General features: G+C 32.9%; 1 pseudogene; it reads left to right on the top strand.

The window, feature by feature from the left end:
- The first annotated feature begins 719 nt into the window (after positions 1–719).
- LOC112475850 lies at positions 720–838 on the top strand (annotated as a pseudogene).
- The last annotated feature ends 1,003 nt before the right edge of the window (positions 839–1,841 follow it).

Raw genomic sequence — 1,841 nt, 5'->3', positions numbered from 1 at the left:
TAGACTTGATGATAGTTCATAACGTGGTAGGTGAGAGGAAATATGCAGAAACTCATTGCAAAGAATTGGGCTGAGTTGCCATCCTATTCAGTGCTTAGAATTAAAAATGAAATATCTTGATAATTGCTGGGTTAGAAGACAATGCCATCAATATAAGAGCATCTTCTGAGTTGGTAGTCCTGTATAGAAGAAACTCCTGGAAAGTCAGATTGAATACAAAATAAGAGAGAAAAAAATACAAAGAGATCAAACTTCCAGTAAAGGTGAAAGAGAATGAGAAAATTCACCACAATTGAAAACAATTCATGCTAAAAGGGTACACTGACAAAATAAAAGAAAAATAAAAGATTAATTCTCTATAAAAAGAAAAAAAAATTCATCAGTCTAAATAATTTTCAATGTCTGCTGGAAATCTTCAAATTCTTAAAAGATATACTGTAAATATTGAAAGAGTAAGAATCATGAACTAAAAAGAAATAAATGAGAACAATTTTTTTAAATAAGTAAAAAAAGAAAAAAAAACAAATATTTTGAAATGATAAATATGTAGGAAAACTCGATATATGGGATACAATCTAATTTGGAAATTGTAGACAAGTAAATTAATTAATGTAAGAGTTTTGAGAAATTACAGCATAATGTTGAGTAATAAAATAATGACTAAAAAATATTCCAGAACTGAATAAATACTTGATATATCACAACTGAAAGAGATATTAGTCTATGGCTATGCTTCCCTGAACAAGCCCGATCCCATCTGATCTTGGAAGCTAAGCAGGGTCAGGTTTGGTTAGCACTTGGATGGGAGACCACCTAGGAAGACTAGGTGCTGTAGGTGCAAAAAAAAAAAAAATAAATAAATAAATAAGGAATTGTAAGCTGACAAGATCCTTGGAATCTGTGAGGTCAACTAAGGGTTGCCTCACCTAAAAAAAAAAGAGAGAGATATTAAGTGCTAAGTAGCACGAATAAATAAATTAATGAAAGAATAAGAAATAAAAAATCTACCATGGTTCATTCAGAGAAGGAGTACCATGGTAAGTATATAGATTAAGAGATTTATTGTAGATTATTAGAATATATACCATGTGGGAGCTGGTTTAAAATTCTATGCAATCATAGCTTCTTTATATGATATGGGCCTAATGATATGGGTTAAGCAGGGCAAGGTTCAAGAAAAAAAGCTGAACATAAATTGTAAAATAGCAAGAAAAACTTAGACAAACTGTGACTTACAAGGATAAACTGGATTCCGTATCTGACTCATACTACCTCTAACCATAATTATGTGGGTGACCTGCAGAGCAAGCCAGCACCCTTTTCCACGAAACTACACATTCACGTGTATTCGAACCAGGCCAAACAGAGAGATCCTATAGAAAGTGGAGCCGCTGAGGGCTTGGGTGCTGCCCAGGTCAAAAAGGTGAGCTGCTGGATTCACAACTACACGGGGCCTGGTGCTCTTCCCTAATTTCCATGCAATAAAACTATCTGTATCTTTACTGCCTTCCAAATTAGACTGAAATTTATTTTGGCTTTGGGAAATGTAGTTTTAGCTTGGACTGGTTGATGACACTGCACACTTAGAAAATTTAAAGTCAAATTGCAAAATGTCAGACATAAGAAATCTTAAGATTTTCCAGATACATGACAGACAGTTTAAAAATGTTTAAATATTATATCAAAAGTAGAAACATCAGCATAGCAAACGATGTCAATAGCTAATGGAATAATATCTTCATGGAGGTAAAAATTATTTGCCTAGGATCTCATTTCAGTCAAGCTATCAAGAATAAATCATAATAAACATACTTCCAGGTATTCAACTACAAACAGAATTT

This window comes from Pteropus alecto, unplaced genomic scaffold (assembly GCF_000325575.1).
Source record: "Pteropus alecto unplaced genomic scaffold, ASM32557v1 scaffold152, whole genome shotgun sequence".
NCBI lineage: Eukaryota > Metazoa > Chordata > Mammalia > Chiroptera > Pteropodidae > Pteropus > Pteropus alecto.
Note: the sequence above shows the minus strand (reverse complement) of the source record. Positions and strands in the feature narration are given on the sequence as shown.